This window comes from Sturnus vulgaris, chromosome 5, assembly GCF_052056855.1.
Source record: "Sturnus vulgaris isolate bStuVul1 chromosome 5, bStuVul1.hap1, whole genome shotgun sequence".
Lineage (NCBI taxonomy): Eukaryota > Metazoa > Chordata > Aves > Passeriformes > Sturnidae > Sturnus > Sturnus vulgaris.
The window spans coordinates 44,730,177-44,750,100 of NC_142247.1; the positions used below are offsets into that span (position 1 = coordinate 44,730,177).

The following is a 19,924-nucleotide window of genomic DNA, read 5'->3' on the forward strand; positions in this document are numbered from 1 at the left end:
TGCCCTGCAGTCAGGCTCAGATGCCCCAGCCTCATGGTGCTCAGCAAGGGGATGCAAACTCCCTGCAGCATACATCCATATATATGAAAAAGCCGATATATTCTGCTTACCTAAAGTAATTACTCCCAGAGAAAGAATATATCCCATCTCACCAGACTAAAAAAGACTCTTAATGCTTTGCAAAATAGAACATGTTTATTTTAGCAAGGCAATACATTACAAGGTTAGAAATCAAACTGCTAAAAGGAAATATTCTAGAGTCCTTCTTGACTACTTTGGCATCTCATGTAGAAAATCCTTTAGCTTGTCCCAGAGCTTTAACTCAGAGAGCAGGCTGTACAGCACACTGACCTGACATGCTCCTACACTATTCTCTCTCCAGCAGACAACAGACTTGATAAACAGCTAACATTTTCTATTAGTTCCTCATTTTATACAGTCTGGGGCTGGTGAACAAAAGGCTAGATAACAGTTATTCAACACAAACCAAGTCTCAGCTCCTATATTCTGGAGACCATCTGCCTGTGCATTCTTCTTTTTGTTCAAGAGTATCATATGTTTCAAATAGGAAAATAATGCATTGGAAAGATGCTTTCCAATATGCATAGTAGACTGAAATTAAATACTATATCCCAGTCTAAAATCTGAACTCTCAGAAATACATTTGATGTCATGGACTCGCTGGAGTGAAATTTTTAGCTTTTCCAAAGTCTGTGTGTTGGTATAGACCGAAAAATAGGTACCCAAGAGTCTATTAGAATGGAAAGCTTTCATTTCAGCTTTGTAATATAAGGCATAAGCTGCTTTTCTTTTGAAACAAACCTTTCAAAATTACTTTTTAGAGGTTCAGGCTTTCTCTTAGAGGGAAAATGACTTTACTAACATAAGGTTGCTAATGAGACAGAACTGACTGGCATGCATAAACAGATTAGCACTATTACCCATACTGATAAAATCACTCTGATTATGCTGCTTAAGAAAGTTAAAAACCATCTTTTTGTCACCTTTATAATACTGAAAAATAGAATCACTTAATAGAAAGAGAATTATTTCTCTTTTTTCTGTCAAAATTTAAAATAGCTGAGAAAAATTGTTAAAACACTTTTTACATCCTATGCGCTAATATTCAAAACTATCATGAAATCTGGACTGTCATTTGGTCAATTTCAATATCTGTGATTAATTAGCTTTCTAGAAGACTCATCCAAGCTCATGTTTTATACTTGCCAATTAAAAACAGGAGTAGAAAAACCTGCAATTCAGATATTCAAGTAAATACAAAACATTTCCATGTTGATTGAAAAGCAACACAAATTCAGCTTGGAGAATATCCATGAATAATTTACTGTCTTGATGATGTACAAATCTTAATAGACTTCCACAAGACAGCTCAGTAAATTGGGTGATATAGAGAAACTATAAAATGATTACTCACATGACAGGCTTATAATAGTAATGGTCTAAGATCTCCCAAATACATAGAATCATAGACTCATTTGTATTGGAAAAGACCTTTAAGATCATTATATCCAACCATTAACCAATATTGCCAACTCCACCACTAAACTGCATCCCTAAGTGCCACATTTACATCTTTTAAATGTCTCCAGGAATGGTGATTCACACACTTCCTTGGGCAGCCTGTTCCAATGTAATATAATAATATGAATTTTTCTAAAAACTGTATTTTTTAAATTTAATAATACATTCATATAATCTCATTTTGAAGAGAATCCTCATGGCAGCATAATGAGTCAGCTGCAATTTCCTAACAGTATGGGCTGAAAGTCCCTAAAAGAGTGAATTACAGTAATCAGCCCTTGAGATAAAAAAAGCATTAATTGGCATTTCTGTAGCTTTATGCTGATGAAGGTCTCAGCTCAGCAATGATATCAAGATTGTAAAAAGGAGCCTTTGTAACAGACGTAAATACTCACCAAATGGTAAAACTAAGAGCAATGTGACACTTTATGACCAGGTGTATCTAATGATGCTAAAAGCATTACAGAATGTAATAGCAAAAGGGAAAAACTAGAGGAAAAAAATTATTTTTTTAATATTATTCACGATAATTTGTACTCTGTATAGCATTAGCACTGGTATTTTTCCAAATAGACTACACTTCTATAAATGAGAACATAATTAACAATAAATGGAATAGCTTCTAAATGATTTAAACACCTGGTCACCAAAAATGGATTATTGTTGGCAGACTTCTCCATTCTTCTGATTAAAGTCAACCATTTAAAACACTTTCTCCCTATTAATCTGACACATGTGATGAAGGAACTATAAAATTTAACACCCTTTAATGAAACCATTTCCACCTTTCACTTCTCTTTAAATGGTGACATTCTGTTCCCCAAGCAAAAGAAACAGCCCTACAGATTTCTCAGGGAGCAAAGCCACGGGCAGTGTTCAACAGGTGAAAAAACAAACCACAGATTGCCTTTCAGTGACTTCACTGAGAGTAAAGAAGTATGGAGACTGCACAGCCTGTCCAGGCAACCTGCCTGATGGTTTTCTCAGGAACAGCCTTTCCTCAAATCCAGTCTCAACACTTCATGGTGTAACTTATGCCAAGCATTTACTTTTCCTCCCACCATGCAACACTGCAAAATGCCTGTCTCCAGTTGACATCGTCGTAGGTGTGTGGTGAGGAGGACTTCTGTGAAGTCCCCTTGAAATCATCTTTTTTCCAGGCTGAACAGCCCCAGCTCCCAATCTTCTCACAGGAAAAATGCCCTAGGCCCTGATTAGCTTCCTGGAACTCCACTGATCTCACTGCAATTCATCAGTGTCTTCTCCCACTGGATGGCCCAAAACTGGATGCAGTATCTAGATGCAGTGCTGAAAAGAATCAGATAACCCCTTCCCTTAACCTGCTGTGTGTACCCCTGCTTACACAGTCCAGGAGGCTCCTAGCTGTCCCTGCTGCCAAGGCACATGGCTGGTCCATTCCTACTTGCCCACCACAGCCCCAGGTTGTACAACTCATCACACAGACAGGAACCCGGAGCACTTCTCACTCATGTTCATAGATGAAACAGTGGCACCTGGGACCATCTTTCCTGCAACAGCCTTGTCAGTATGACTGATGGGCTAGTTATAGAATCATGCTTTAAGAGGGAAAAACAAAGAAAATCCCAGGTACTTCCTAAAAATCTGAAACAAAACATTTTCCTAAGTAATTTTTTAGTATGCTAGGCAACATCATTTCTTTGGGGAACATAAAATCACTGAGGTGTATAACTTATTCATCTGGAGCTGGACAATAGTAAGGTCTCTGTAAATTTGGCATTAACTGTTCTTAAAGCTTCTGTGCACTCCCATGCTCCTTGGGTCAGACCTCTAAATGCATCAGAATAATTCTTCATGGACACTTTTAATATAGCATCAGCTGAGAGTAAACAGAGATTCTTTAATGGGAAATCCCACAAACAGCTCTAGATAAAATCCTCTGCTAAAATTAACAACCCAAGCCTCTGCTTTGCCTCCTATAAGTTATGCACTAATTAATGTTTGCTTCCTACTGGAGAGTGGCATTAATATGACAAGAAACAAGATCACAAATATTAAAAAACACACACAAAACACCTGATTAACTCCCATTACTGAAAAAGGAACCAGATAATTAATTAGTCTTACTAATTATAGCTATTCCTAGGTCTTATAAGAGACCTTACATCAGTGCAACTCCTATTCCTATACCAGAGCATCATCTGAGGACCTGAACAAACACTTGCCTTCAATTTTTAATCATCTCAGCTGTCATTTCTAAGTACAGCATAGGAAGAAGTTACCACCTCACTACAGCATGATCCCACCTCACTGGCACTGGTGAGGCTGCACCTCAAGTGCTGCATCCACTTCTGCACTCCTCATCTCAAGAAAGACAATGAGGTGCTGGAGCATGTTCAAAGAAGGGCAGCAAGGCTGGTGAAGGGTCTAGAGAGTGAGTCCTATGACAAATGGCTGGGATTGTTTATCTTTGGAAAAGGGAGGGTCAGGGGAGACCATATTACTCTTAACAACTACCTGAAAGGAACCTGTAGTGAGGTGGGGCTTGACCTCTTCTTCCAGACAACTAGTGATGGGATAGGAGGAAATGGCCACAGGGGAGGCTCAGATTGGACATCAGGAAGAATTTCTTCAAGGAAAAGATTGTTGAGCACCAGGAGGTGCTGGACTCATCATCCCTGGTAGTGTTCAAGACATGACTGGACATGGCACTTAGTGCTATGATCTATTTGACAAGGTTCTAATTGGTCAAAAGCAGGACTCAATGCTAGAATTTTCCAATCTTAATGATTCTATTCTATGGTTCTATGATTTGCAATCAACATGGAAACTTTATTTTGCTAATTTCACAAACAGAAATAAATCCTAGATTCTGAACACATGTTTAGGATTTATTAGTTTTTATAAAGGAAACAGAATTGTACAGAGGTCTGCATCTGGCCATAAAACTGCCTATTTTAATTTTAAATACGCTCCCCAGTATATGATTTACAAGAAATCATTCCCAATGCATTTAATTTTTCAGGATCTTAATGGATAAAATAGGACCAATGTCTTTTAATATATTATTTTGTCTCCAGGTACATTAGTTCTGGTGAGGAATCAGTTAACTTTCACAGTAGCCCAGAGAGGGTATGGCTAGGACCCAGATGTTATTCTAGACTACTATGCTATTGACAATGGTAGGAGGAAGGGAGTGTCTTCCATGGAGAAGGGCTCTTTCAGGTCCACATAACATGGCAGAGGGCACAGTCAGGTATTGTCTGTTCCTATAAGAATTTCTGTGTGAGTTGTTCAGCTCTTTCTTGCACCCTTTGCCATTAGTATTGTTGGAATTGCTGTTTGGTTTTTTACCTCATTACTGTTTCCAGTAAGTTGTTCTTACCCCAACACCTGATCTTCGCCTTTAGTGCCTCCAACTCTCCTCTCCAGCCCAACAGGAGAAGGGAAAGGGAGAGCGAGCAGGAGGCACGTGTTGTGGAGAACCTCAGTGGGAACAGCATTGCTAAACTGTGACACTATGCAAAAGAAAACCTGGATACTGAACCAAGAATTACGTTAAATGGAGTGTAATACTTAGACTTATATGTAGGCAATAGTGTCCCATCTCATCAGGCCAAGAAATAAGGGTAGATTGGACTCTTTCCCTCAAAATACTCTTCTGGGTCATTTTTTGAAAATACATTACTACAAGCAGAATTTGGTGCACATAGCTTCACAAACTTCAGGAAAAAATGCAAACAAGTTATAAGCAAATTGAAGTACTGACCTTACCAACAATTTTCTCCTTTCATTAACAAAGATGTAGACTTGGAACAATAGTATAAAGAGTTGATACTAGTAATTTCTTGTGATAGCACACCTCTTATTAGGGGTAGAAATGAGCCAAGACACAGACTCTCATTCAACAACATGAAAAGGGTCCTGGTTTATTCTTTACAGCTCTGCCATCCTGAATCTGACTACAGCAAGCTCCTACTGTAAGGTCCAACTACAGACTCTGTCTACTGGCTATTTCCTGCTGGACTATGATTGCAAGTATTGGTTTGCAGACTGCGAACACAGCTTTCATCCAGCTCAGCTACAACTGCAGGTTCCAACTCCATCAGATGCAGACTGACCACATAGCAGATCTTTTACTGCAGCAACTCTCTTCCTTGTTTCATTTTTCTTTCTCTAGATCATTCTTTCATCCTCAGGCCTCCTTTACCTCCTCAAGGTCCTCTTCCTTCAAGAACCCCTGACCAGCCAACCCACTCCTTTTATCACACTTATGTTTATGAGTCACAGCTGCAACCCATTAAGGGCAAGGCAATTCCTCTTCTTTAGTAATTAGTACAACTGTGACTTATCAGGGGCAAGGTCACCTGTAATCCCTTCCTCTACACCTACAATATCTCAAGTGAAATTCTGCTGCTAGGTTACTCTGACAGCTTTCAACCACGGATAGCTCACACTAATGAAGATGGATGCTATATTAGCAGAGATATGGTGGTAAGTTAAAACTCTGCATATGAAGGGTCCTTCTCTTGTGTGACTAAGGCTTCAAACTCATTTTAACAGACAGCTTAATTTACACAGGGTTTTTTTTCTCTAAAGCATTTGAATTTGCCCCCACTGGTAAAGCAAGAAAGAGAAGATCCAGTACCATGGATGCTACTGTTCCACTGGAACTTCAAATGACTCTCCAGTTTCACATCAGAATGAATTTCAATTTCTCTTTCAGAAGACTCAATGAAGACTTTTGATTGCTGGTTGAGATTATTCAGGAGTAGCTGGATAAATAAAACATGCACATGTCTCTCAATCTCTCTTATTTACTTTACTGTGACATTGTGTGTTTTCCCCTTTCACTACTTTTGTCTTGTCTTAGCATTTGTCACGGAGCAGTAGGAATGACTTTGTAATGGATGATATGTGACTATCTATGCAGCAGATGTTCTCTAAACATCAGATTCTATGAGACAGCTCTCATGTGAACCCCTGAACAAGACATCTGTTGTAATAATTGTAATAATTCACAGTGATTACAGGGGTTTAGACTTAATGACAGAGTTAGTTTTTATACCTGCCCTATCTCACGTCTGTGTAAAAAATTCCTTCTTTGCAACTGATAAATACTTTTTCCCCATTCTTAAAAACTATTTCTAGCCAATTCATTAATTATAAAGTATTCTGAAATCCTCAGGTCTGAGAAAGAAATAAAGAAATCAGTTAGCCTCAACGCTAGAAAGTACATACAAAACCTGTGAATAACAAGTTACCACTCTAGAATCTCCCCCTTGCTACCCCTATGCAAACACAGTCCCTACCACCTGGTGATGGAGGACGAGATGATTTCTTTAAAGCAAAGAACAACATCCAAAGGCTCTAAGTTTTCTCCTATTTCTCCTAAGCCCTAACACATCTTTTCAGGACAGTACATCTGCAGCTTGCCTTACCACACACAGCAATGGCAGATAACTGAAAGATCACCGAAGCAAACACAGGAATTTGAAAGCTACAGAATTGGTTTCCCAAAGTAGTCAGCACTAGCTCTAGCTAAGTACATAGGAAGTACATTACTATTTTCTGCCAGGATAGAGTTTGGCTGAGTTAGTGGCTATTTTGGGGGGGGATTCTTTACTTTACAAGATATTTTTGCCCATTAGAGAGAAGGTGCATGAGAAACACTTCAGAAAAAAACAACAGATTCAAAGCAAACAAGACTTTTATGAGTTTGTCCCATTCTCCATGCTGGCATCATGATGGAAAAGAGCGTCCTTTCCACAAAAAAACAGAGAGCAGCAGTAAGTTCTGGTCACAGCAGCACAGTCAAAGCTTCTCTTGACTCTTCTGGTGTGGATGGCAAAAAGTCCAGACAGAATGTAAGAGGCAGGGATATGGCAACTGCTCAATGAAATGCTCTTACCATTACCAAAAGCGTCTACTTTAAGAATGTCTGTCCACCTCCAGTGTCACTACAACTCTTATGAAAGAGCCAGTGCTAGTAGCAGCCTGTTCTGTCATCAGAAAAGGTTTGGACCTCTTTCAAAGAGCAGCATCAATTCCCATTATCTATTCCCATGATTATTCTCCTTGTTACTATATTTTGCTCAAACTTCTTTGCAAGGGTGTCAGTACCAGGAAACAGACCTCAAGCAAACTACGGTTGTCTTTCCTAGGTTTTGAAAAGAAGGATGACAAGGTTGAGTTGCTGTTACCAATATTATGGTAAAAAAATACATAATGTTATTTAATTGTCAGAAAAGTAACACCATCTACAAATTCTTCAATGACCTAATTCTATTCAACTGAGAGGACTCAGACAGTGTTACCAATCAGAAAAGACATCAAAGAGAAAGCAGAATGTTCAGAATATCGATATTGATGTTTTAATACTTAAGAGGCAAAGTGATTGATGGATGGCTCAAGACTGTCAAAATCAAAATTCTGTAAACAAAAGGGGGATTTGTTTTGTTAAAAAAATGAATTGCCATGGGAGTATCAGCCTCGGTAAGAAACAAACGAGAATGCACTCTTGCCCTGCCCACTACTAAGCTAGCTGTCTTCACCTCTTTGGTGTCAAAACTATTTTTAGACTGAATGATCAGAGTAATTTCTTCTCTATTTCCACTGTGCAGCCAGGACAGTGACAGGATAGGCGTGACAATGGAATGGCTGCATACTGTGGGATTCTAGTAATCAGCAATACTTCAGAGAGAAAAAATAATTCTAAAGGACGATAGTTTCTTTCACCATTACACAAGAATCCTTTTTTCAAGAATTACTTTGCTGTATTCAGAAGTCTGAAAAATACATGCTTGTTTTAGATAGCACCTAATTTCTTTGGGATTGATCCTGACAAAACCTTTTGAAACTGATCAGTTCTCTAACAAGAACATCACCACACTGGACTATTATACCTATTATCTGACTATAAGACAATTCCATTTACTCCTGCTTAGACATTTAAAGGCAATATATTCTCCTCTTCTGCTCTTAGGAGATTTATTTAATGCTATTCCTGGAGAAATACTCTGGCACTTTAGGACTTACATATTCAATACTTGATCGATGATGTGGTATTTCATTTCATGTGCTTCCAACATGAAACTCATGCACTTATGTAGACCAGTAAAATTATCTCCCCTTCAGCAGCCTGCAGGTGCACGTAGAGCTTCTCCCCAGATACTACTTACCAGTTGTATTTTCCAAGACATATCAAAAAGCTGTAAGTAATGGTACTGAGTTGCGCTTTCCAGTAGTTCCATTTATTTGTAGAATATCTTGCCCAAAGAAATTTAGCACCATTACTACTGTCCTTTTCATGACCCAACAGAGTACTGGCTCATGTAAAGAGGGAGGAGCTTTGAAGGTCAGAGCATACAGAAACCAGTTGTGTTACACAAACCTGAAGCAAATAATAGATACCGTCCCTTGTAAGAAAAAAGCTGTATATGATCAAGAGATGCACAGGTAAACATGGAAAATCATCTTTGTTTATTTTAGTAACTTAATAAATCTGCAACATCAGATCTGTAGACCAGCTATGAGAAAAATTCACAAAGAACAGAGTGATTCATGTTTATTTCATTGAGTTTATGTGATCATTAATTCTTTGGACATGGGACACTTTTATACAAATGCACTTAGCAAAATTCCTACCCAGTATTCAAAATGTTAAAAAGAAGCAAGCCACTAAGGACTAGAAAGCCATAGTACTTCAGCATACATGATATTGTTATCAACAAATAGATAAACAGATAAGCAGAAGACCATAAATTCAATACGTCTTACTCTGATATGTAATCACTGTCAATAATTTTTTAATGCAATCTCTAGGGAAAAAAATCTTACAAATTCCTTATCAGAGGACAACAAAGTGTGTCACAGACAATTAGGTTTTTTTCCTTCCTTTACTCTTAAACACATTACCACTTTGTGCTTGAGATGTGATAATCATATACTGTGAGTCTCCTTCACTGGATGGCATGCAGAAGTCCATGCTTACAATGAAGCCCATAAACTATTTTGCCTTTAAAGAATGATTAATACTTAACATTTACTTTAATTCCTTTTTGCCTATATTTTTATTTTCCTAAGGTGTCATCCTTCTCCCATGTATTGACAAGCAACGAGGAAAAACAAAAGCTTCGAAAAAGAAAAAGCAAGCTGACTGGAATTAGGAGGAGTAAATAGTGTGCTCATTGGGAACTAATTGAAAGCCATAAAGCAGGAAGAAGGCTGGAGGTGCCTAAAAAGCATTATAATTAAAACCTAATGTATGTTAACTGTGAGTGAAGCATTGAAGTCATCAACATGAATGACAAAACTCCCATTGAATTCAATTGAGGCAGGATTTTATTTTATAAGAGCTCAACAAGAAAGCCAGTTCAGTTTCAGAGGGATTGATTGGAGGTTTGTAGATAAAAAGAAACTTTGCTAAAAATAAGAACTGGTGATTTATATACAATGATTTGCACAGTTGTGAAATAACCACAAGAGAAATGAACTGAGAGAACTAAAATCAAATTAGTTAATCCTTAAGAAAGGGGAAGAAGAAATTTTTTTTAAATATATGATTAGAGGAAAAACAAAGGAGACAGAATCAAGAAAAATCCTGAATATGGAACCACTTTATCCAAACTAATAACCAGGAAGAAAGTGATGAAGCAGTTAAAAAGCAGTGATAACTTTATAGAACATAGCTATTGATAAAAAGCATATTGTGAATATTTAGAAAATCTGAATTCATTCAATAGCACATAGTCTATTTAACTATGAAACAGAAATTAATTAAGAACAAAAATGCCATTCAGTGTATCTAATCTCCAGAGCCCAGTTAAATAATGGAGCCACTCTTCAAAAACAATCAATCCACCTTCAGTGGTTTTAGCACCATGCTGTCAAAAAGTGACAACACAATGTACGTTTGCCTAGATGTAGTTAATGGATTTAAAAAAGAAACACCAAAATTTAAAAATATCTCACCACTATCCTATAACAAATATTCCACCAAAAGTACTACTTGTACAGGAAATCTAGCAGGCTAACAAACTAGTGTTTAATATAACAAAATGAAAGAAATGTCATACTAGATACACTGCATGTGAATAGCTGTCCTGGGGTACAATGCAAAAATGTGTATTCTATCACCATCTGTTGAAATGTGGGAGGGGTGGTGATCTTTATCTCTGTGGGAGATATCCTCTGCTGATGTGCCATCTGATAAAATCAGGGGGATGATCATCGTTATCTTTTCACAACCCATCCTTCCTCCAGAAGATATATTCTGTCAATGGGCCATTAAGTCCTATTGTGTGACTGATAAGATTACATCATCCCATTGGGAGATGCTCCAGCCAGGGGCAGGAGCCAAGCCTTTCCTACCTAGATAAAAAACTGGGGTTTGGGACGGCAAGGCAACCCTTTCCACTGGATCCCAGAGGAAAGTCGGACCTTTTCCACATCATCGCTGAACCTTCAGAGGAAAACTGCACCTTCTACAGGAGCACTGCTTCACCTGAACCACATCTGTCATCCAGGACGACTGCAGCCACCATTTAATGGGACTGCTACCAACACCCTGACTGACAGGGTGTCAGGTTGTTTTCTGACTCTGTCAGTGGTTTTCTTTTGTATTATTGCATGTATTTTATTTTTTTCACTTTTTTTCCTATTAAATTGTATTACTGACTCAGAGACTCTCACTGGCTTTGCTTTCAAACCAGTACAATAGCAAAAAACATGCAAAAAACTCAGTGCAGAAAATTAGATAAGAATTCGGAGTACGACTGTGGCAAGAAGGGAAATGTGTTAATTTAGCTACAAAAATCTGACATCAAAGTCCACAAGCAGTGGAAATACTACCAGCCTCTGAGCCCGTGGAGTACTGATACTCTCTGTGTCTGGAGAGCACTTACAAATTCACTCCTCACCAGACCAGCAAATCTTCTCAGCAATATCATCTTGAGTATAATAATCTTAATAATCTATAATCTTAATTCATGTAAAATTATGAGGTGGAATTGTGAGCATACAACTGCTGGAATGGATGTGAGAAGCCCTGGAAAACTTGTGGAAAACAAGTATTTTTAACAATACCAGCAATCAGACAATCTCCTAAAACAACATGCAGCCTTTCATGATCTGATCCTGCAAGTCAGCAACTAAAAATATGCACTTAATTACTTATTTAATTTGTTTGTGTGAGATTTTTTTTAAAAAGGCACGGAGCCAACTGAGGGAGCTCAAGAGCTGTGCGTTCTTAAACAATGTCTCTAGAGTCCTAGTTGGAGCTTTCAGCTCTGGTGAGATTTCAAAGCCATCAGAGAAACGGCAGAGGATGGTGCTTTAGGGGCATCATGAGCTCTGTCTCCACATCTTTTACTCAATTGGGCTGTCTAAGAGGTAGTGGGTCTTCTGCAGACTTTCACAGACCTCATTATACTTCCCATGCAACTGTACCTTCTCTCAAAGGGCTGGCAGGTGGCTGCCCTAATGCGGCGAGCACAGGCACTTCCAACTGCTCTCATCTGCACAGTATCCTCATGAGACACTCCTGCAATTTCTGTGCTGCACTGAAAAGGCTTAGTAAGAAAATGTTCCCCTCAGACATGAGTCACAGCCCCTCTGCAGAACACGCAGTTTGTTTGTATGGCCATACAAACACTCCCTGGAGACCTGATGCGTATCCTCATGCACATTCTGTAGGAAACTCTATTTTTCTCTCTTCCCAACATCTACACAGAGTATAAAAAGTGCAAATAGGGCAGTCTAAAACTTCCAAAAAGCACACACTACTTGTTTATTCTTACTTACTGTAGTTCCAAAAAGATGCAAGAAAAAGACAACCCAACCAGCAATTGTCCCATTTTCTTTGTCCTACATCATGTACCCATGGCTTTATATTTATATTTCCAATCATTTTTAGAATAGAACATTTATTTTTATGTACCAGGTCAGGTCATTCTAGACATACAATTGGTACTCTTATCTGCTAATTTTGGAAGGAAAAGGTCTCTTCAAACACTATGAAGAGGTGAGAAAATGTTGACAAGACTTAGATTATCAACAAGAAAATCACCTTAATAGCTTTGCACATCCTTCACTAGTGAAGAAATAATTAGCTTCTTTTTAAGTAAGATGTCACTTGTTTCTGTTCCTCTACAGAAGTGACATTCAAAGCTAAGACTAGAATATAAGAATAGTTTTGCTCGCAAGTTGCATCATATACACTGTGTAACATTATGCACTATTTTTAGAGCTGTGAAAATCAGACATAAATCATTCCTGCTTCACAAGTCACCTTTAAGGAAGTATTCAATATTTTTTTTACTCTACTGTAACTACATAATTGAAAAGTATGTACTAAAATGTTTAGACATGAGATTCAATGGCTTAAAATGAATACTGACACAGTAAAAATAGATTTCTTGAGAGAATGAACTAATCATTAATAACTTGAATTGAAAAAGGTAAGACTAATCAAATTCTGGCTTCATAGTAATTCTTATAAAAATGGGTGTAAGGGGAGAGCAAGCTAATGAAATGAGAATAGCTTCTGCAAAAATAGTAGTGAATCTACAGCACATTAACTCATAGTTAAATTATATATTTATTTCAGTATTTTCTTTCGAGGTCAAGAAAATCACAGGTTACTTAGGGCAGGCTAAGAAGGGGAAAGATAATGCTTTTTATTACCATAAAAGAAAGGTCAGTATTATGTTAGGACAAGGGATCAAGTGTCTGAAAGAGGCTGATCAGAAAGAAGATTCAGTTACAGACATAAAGGTATAAGCTATGTTGCACACAATTTATTTGAAAACTCCACTGTTAACCAGAGTGTTCAGCTAACAGGATTGCTAAGCCCCGCTAAATTAAAGACAAAGTTGAAAAAAATCACATTTTTATTCCTGAAAAGTAATTGAAACTTTAAACAAGTATTGTTTAAAACAACACTTGAATATGACCTTCAAACTTGACAACAAAGTCTGAGGTCTCCATGGGAACCAAATCAACCTAAATGTACAGAACCTACCTGGCTGAAATGTGTGTGCACTGCAAAGCACATGCTTTTGGCTTCACAGAGTGATCAGAACCCTTGTACACACATAAATATCATGGATAGTAGAGACGTGGAAGACCTTTCAGAAGTGTAAAACTTATAATGCAGGGCTCTACAACACACCACACATATTCAGAGGCTTCAAGTAAGATCATTCCTATGTCCAGAGTCTCAGATGAGACTACTATGAAATGCTGATGTGCAGCAGGTGGAGCAGGGGCATCTGGACTATGGTTACCAGGTATCCCTAAATCCGAGGCACATTAATAAAGTATTCAAAATGTGCCAAGATATCTAGAGAATACAGCTGAGAAAATCCAGGAATACGCATATGCTGGATTTGGCTGGGATAGAGTTATTTTTCTCCACAGTAGCTGGTATAGATCTATGTTTTGGATTTGTGCTGAAAACGGTGTTGTTACATGGAAATGTTTTAGGTGCTGCTGAACAGCGCTGACACAGCATCAAATCTTTGGGCCTCTCCCGCTGCCCTGTCAGCAAGGTGGCTGGGGGTGCACAAGCTGTTGTTAGGGGACACAGCTGGGACACCTGACTTAAATTACGCAAGGGATATTGCATACCATATGGTGTCCTGTTCAGCAATAAAAGCTGGGGCAAGAAGGATGAAGTTGGAGGACATTTGGAGTCATGGCATTTGTCATTCCAAGTAACTGTAATGCTTGATAAAGCCCTGCACTCCTGAAGATGGCTGAACACCTATCTGCCCACGGGAAATGGTGGATTAATTCCTTGTTTTGCTTTGCTTGCCTACATGGTTTTTTCTTTACCTATTAAACTGTCTTTACCTTAACCCACAACTTTTCTAACTTTTTGATTCTCTCCTCTATCCCATAGTGGAATGGAGCAAGCATCTGGGTAGTGCTGAGCTGCCAGCTGGGGTTACACCGCAACAGTCCTTTTTGGCACCCAAAATAGGGCTCAGAAGGTTCAATATAACAACAGATTCGATTGAAATGTGCCAGATTGGATTTATAGCTATTATTGATGCTTATCTATTAATTGGCAGATTCCTGTGCTTGCAATGGGGCTTGCTTGCTTCTCTGTAAATTAGAGTCTAGTGCTTGTAAGTGGCTGCTTTCTTTGTAGTGCTATACTGCTTATGACTTTACTGTACAGTGCCTCACAACATTCTTGCCCCAGCAGTGCCCATGCACTGACAGACCAGGAAGGCATCATTGCTGTTTCTGTACTGCTGTACTGGACAGGCTGAAATTCCAGTGAAAGGAGGAGGGAGCTGGAGGGACTTGAGCTAGAGGGACTGTGACCTACGGCTAAGCCCACATGGAAGCAGAATTCTCAAAGAGTCTGGCTGCAGACAAGTCCACACCAGACAAGGTGCTTCTTGAAGGGTCTGTGCCCATGGTTGTGTCTGTGCAACAGCATATGTACCTCCGAAGGAACTCTGGTCCAAGGGGAAGTCCATGTTGGAGAACGTACACCTTGAATCACCTGTGGCTGTGCATAAGGACATGCTGGAGCTCATCAAAGTGTATGGCTATAGATAAGCCCATGACAGAGTAGGCACACCCCTGGAGGGACTCCAGTTGTGGGTCAGTCATGTTGGAGCAGGTTTATTATTTCTGAAGGGATTGCAGCCCATATACAAGGCCACACTGGAACAAGATGCACCTCAAAGTGGTTGTGGCTGTGGACAGACCCTTGTTCATAGACAGACTCTGGCTGATAATGGGGAAAATACTATTACCTCTGTTCTACACATGCACACACTGACAGTTCAAATTACTTCATGAACCTCCTAGCCAGCTTCAATTTAAAGCGTTCACCTAAAAACTTCATTTAGCCTCTGTAGCTACTTCAATCACTGAGAGTCTTTCACTGGCTTGGAGCTGGTCAAGTGAGAAAGCAAGCACAAGGAGTTCGCAAAAACTTCTTTTCTATTTTTTTTTTAAGCCTTTACTTTTGTGTGAGCAAAGGCAGTTGCATTTATATTCTTTGAAATAAATCTTATTTGACACAGTTATTCTGTCTGACTCTGCAAGGCAGACTGATTTTTGCCAGGGCTAAAAGCTGTGAACATTATAAAAGTGTGAGAAAAAAAATATTACATAAAAGGAATGGTTATTTTATATAAGCACACAAACTGCATACACACATAATATGAGATCTTATCCTCTGATTAAAAAAAACCAAGGAAACAAATTGGTTACATTTGCTGAGGATACCTTCTAACACTACCATTAGATTATTTTCTGGTGGTAGGGCTGAGAGAAAGCACCAACACAGTTTAATCAGAGCTTGCCATTTTTTCTTATTAACATCATGTCTGATAACTCAGTTTATGGAAGCCTATGGATAATTTAAAAGATCACTGTAATGCCAGTTATGCTAATGATTTTCCCTTTAGATTTCAACAGATCAGGGTATTTTCCCTCAGTTTTTTGCTTGAAATTCTGCCTTGCACAATACTGATTTTAATGTAAATAAAATAAATAAAAGAGTTAAATAAATAATCAAATAAAAGAGTTATTTTCTCTTTTGCATTAAAAAAAATCTTTTAAATTCTTTTTTTAGAAAAATTCTTCTTTTTAAAGATCTTTTAAAAATCTGCCTCTGGTAGTATTGTACTTAGATTTTCTTACTAAAATACCAAGCCCTTCTACTTTCAATGTTTTTTATTTTTCTTACTGAATTCCACTTTCAGTTGACTATGTATTATCTTCTGTCACAGCAGTTCTCTGCAGAGAATCTGAAATAAACATAAAGAAATGCTATAATTTTCAATTCTCCTGAGAAACAAAGTATGTCTACTCTTAAGCAGTCCTACTTTAGACTGAAAATATTTCAAAATCTCAGATTTTTACTTAGTACATTGCAACACATTTCAAAATCTCTGGTTGCATTCGACACTGCAGATTGACTTCACTATGTACAAACATCCCTCCTTGTTTGAAGATTCTACAGTTGGACAGTTCCGGCTGCTTTTTGCATTTTGTCTTATTGTGTTATTTTCATCTTATTGTATTATTTATTGTCTTATTGTATTATTTTGTCTTATTTGTATTATTTCAAGTACTAAGGAAAGCTCTGTGCTGCACTGTGGCTTGCCGTAATTCTTAAGCATCTTGTTTTTACTCAGCCTGTCTTGTACACCAGCAGAAGGGCTGCACGCCATTAGAAATCACTTCTATAATTGCCAGTTTGCAGAACCTCCCTGCACAGCCTCATGTTGTCAGTGATAAGGAGCCACACACTGCTGTTTGGTGGCCAGGGGATGTCACATTAACATTTTGCTTTGCCTGCCTCCCCAGCAGTGCCTGATGCTGCCTCCAGTCCAGGCTGTCAGATGGAGGGGGAAGGTGCCACCACATGTGCCAAGGAATATGTCGAGCACCCTAATGGCTGGGTGGGCTTTTCTCTCTAGCTGCCTTCTGAGGAAAAAAAAAATCAATCTGCTAGCAAAGACCATACCCTAAAAAAACCCCAAACCAAACCAAAACAAAACAAAAACACACAAAAAAAAACTATCAAGGAACTGGTAGTTAAAATGTTTCTCTCTCTTAACTGACACGTTGGTTCTGTACATTGCCAAACAAAGGGAGTTCTGACTAAATATTTGTCTCCCACTCTCTCCCTCTATGAAAAACTAACATGCACAGCATTGCTCTGATGATAGAACAGCATGAAAGGGGCTAACAGTGAAAGAGCAGTACAAAGTGACAAAACAATCGTTAAGGATTAAAAAAAGAAGGGTGGCTTTAAACGCTGCCAAAAGTTTTATTTAAACAGGCTATTCCATCTTGCTCCCACTATACAGAACCACCCAAGGCTGACACTAGAATAAATCTCAACTTTATAAAAAAATTACTGACAACACAGACTACAAGAGAAGAGCTTGTTTACCCTTATCCTGCCTTCCTGAAAAATTCAGAAGTTTGGTGCTGCATAAATCTGTGTAACACTTTCTGGGACTTTTCCATCCAGCTATCAACTTTGGAGACACAGACACCACTGTGAACACACACACACAAGACACCACTGTGACACCCTCACCAAGGTGGGCAATCTCTCCCTTGCTGTGCTCACTAGAGGACCCCTCCCCTAAGACACCTAGAAAAGCAGAGCAGATAGAGGGGGAAGAGGAAGGCGGTATAACACAGCTATACCATTTTAATTTTCTAAAATTGGGGCTGGTGGGAAAGGGCAGGTCCAAAGAGAAAGAGCAAGCTCCACACCACCACCTGAAGGGGCTGGAGTGGTAGCAGTAACATGTTAGATGTCAGGGACCACACTATGGTGCTTCATTCCCAGTGTGCCTTGCAGGGCCATGGCATGCAGGCATCAGGGGAATCCCACCATTTTTCCAACTGCCACAACTCAGATATTCTCATGCTGATTGAACTACAGCCACAACCAGGGCTCCTCTGGGCTTCTATTCATAATGGGATAATTTTTCAATCAAACAATTAACTCAATACTAACTTCATGCCTGAAAGTTTCAGATTCCAGTCTAAACTACCCAAAGTCACCCTGCTGTTTGCCTTCCCCTCTTTGTTGTCATGAGGAACATTTTCTATAATAAAGGTTAGTGAAAACCTAAGATGCCCAACCCAAATACTGCAAGTTTTTTTGTGAACAAAGAGGACCATGTACGAACACAATCCAGGATTCTTTAGGTTCAGTTAATCCTGTCTTGGGCCAGGATAGATAACATGATTCAAGAGACCTTGAGAAAACCTCTCTATCTGATTCTCTTGTTTGTTAAAATGTTATTAACTGCCTTCTCCCCTTGCCTTTCCACCATTTAGCACAGTATCTTCAAATCTAGTTTAAAAATAAAGTTTATGCTCTGGAAGTGCAAGAGAGAGTCGAAGCAGGCATCTTTTTATGACAAAGGAAAGTCATCCAGTGGAAAATATGCCAATGCTAAACATGAGACAAAAAAACAGAATTCATCATAGATTTGTTGGCATGTCCACTTCCACAGTCTCTGGAGTCCTGTCCATGTGGTCCTATGACACCAGAGAGTGACACACAGGAGATTAAACTGGGCAGTGGAACAATAAACAGAATGGACAATGTCTATCTGATGCCCAGCACGAGCTGGAAAAACTAAATTATAGTAATGTGGCATTAGGTATTGCCCACACTCTGCTTAACACTCCCACTGAGGATTGATGAAAACAGCTGTTCCCAAGAGGTGATCTGACAGATGGTCTAAAGTGAACAATGAAGTCCCTCGTGGGAGAAGATGAACTTGGTGAAGGGGTTCAGCCTGTGTCTGGTCTTCCATGCTGACTCAATGGCCATGCTAGAAACATGAGATCCAATTTGCAGGCAGCTCCCTTCAATGTCCTTCCCATCTCCCTGGGAAGGGATGTGAAGGATTCTCTACCTTTGTGTCAGGTTTCCATGGTCAGGTTTTGGTAGTGGATGGGATAGATGGGTGGATTCTGTTAGAAGTTGCCAGAAGTTTCTTCCATGTCCATCAGAGGCAATCTCAGGCAGCTCCAAGATGGATATGCTGCTGGCCAAGGCTAGACCATTTAGAAATATTGGAAATGCCTCTGTGATAACAGATCTAAGAACTTTGAAAAAAGGTTATTGCACATACACTTGCAGTCAGAGAAGAGTGGGGTGAGAATACATGAGATTAACAACACTGCAGACACCAAGGTCAGTGAAGAAGGAGGGGCAGGAGGTGTTCCAGGAATCAGAGCTGAGATTCCCCAGCAGCCCATGGTACAGACCATGGTGAAGCAGCTGTGCCCCTGCAGCGCATATCAGACCATGGGGATGCAGAGATCCACTTGCAGCCCATGGAGGAGCCCCACACCAGAGCAGGTGGATTCCTCAGAGGAGGCTGTGACCCCATGGGAGGCCCACACTGGAGCAGGCTCCTGCCAGGGACTTGCAGACCCATGGAGAGAAGAGCCCACCCTGGAGCAGATTTCCTGGTAGGACTTGTGACCCTGTAGGGGACCCATGCTGGAACAAGTTGTGCCTGAAGGACTACACCCCATGAAAAAGTGACCCTTATTGGAGCAATCTGTGGAGAACTGTAGCCAACTGGATAGACTCAGATCGAAGTACATCATGGAAAACTGTTTCCCGTGGTAGGGACACCACAGTGGAGCAGGGGAATTACTCCTCTCCCTGAGCAATAGGAGAAACAACTGACCATAAACCCCATAAACCTCATTCCCTGTCTCCCTATGCTGCTGGAGCTGAGAAGGAAGGAAGGGTGGAGAGAAGATGTTTTTAAGGTCTCATTTTACTTCTCACTATCCTGCTCTGATATTGTTAGTAATAAATTCAATTAACATCTCCAATTTTAGCCTGTTTTGCCTGTGACTGTATTTGGTGAGTGATCCT

At 39.4% G+C, this 19,924-nt stretch overlaps 1 protein-coding gene across 14 annotated transcripts in view; it reads right to left on the reverse strand.

Moving 5' to 3' along the window:
• TAFA2 (TAFA chemokine like family member 2) overlaps positions 1-19,924 on the reverse strand; it is a 185,822-nt gene that overhangs the window by 119,489 nt on the left and 46,409 nt on the right. The window contains exon 1 of one of the 14 annotated variants that reach the window (XR_015803953.1): positions 16,238-16,256. The exons of the other annotated variants lie outside the window; for them this stretch is intronic. The gene's annotated coding sequence lies outside the window, so the exon portion shown is untranslated. Of the gene's footprint in view, positions 1-16,237; positions 16,257-19,924 lie in introns of those variants that run through there. 14 annotated transcript variants of the gene reach the window in all.